We start from the raw sequence: 356 nt of genomic DNA on the forward strand, positions 1-356 counted from the left end.
GCCTTTGCTGTTACCCGAGTCTTTGTTGAATAATCTTCAAATCTTAGTTCCAAGATATGTCATCATGCAGCAAGTATTCTAGTCCAGGAAAGAAGAGACCTTCTAAGAAAGGATAAATCATACAGCAGATCGTACATCATCCCTTTATATGAAGATTGAGCTAGCACTTGAAGCTGAAGAGGCGTACCTCTTTCTCTCTTGAACTCCTGCTTTGTATCTCATTTAATCTCGGCTGCTCCCTCTCTCGGTTGGCATGTTCTCGGTACAGAATGCCCACTCAACTCCCACTCAGGCGCATCTTTCAGTGACTGCAGTCTCGGGGCCTTCCCCTCTTCAACCCTCAGCTGACAAATGTT

The sequence above is a fragment of the Balearica regulorum genome, chromosome 2, assembly GCF_011004875.1.
Source record: "Balearica regulorum gibbericeps isolate bBalReg1 chromosome 2, bBalReg1.pri, whole genome shotgun sequence".
NCBI lineage: Eukaryota > Metazoa > Chordata > Aves > Gruiformes > Gruidae > Balearica > Balearica regulorum.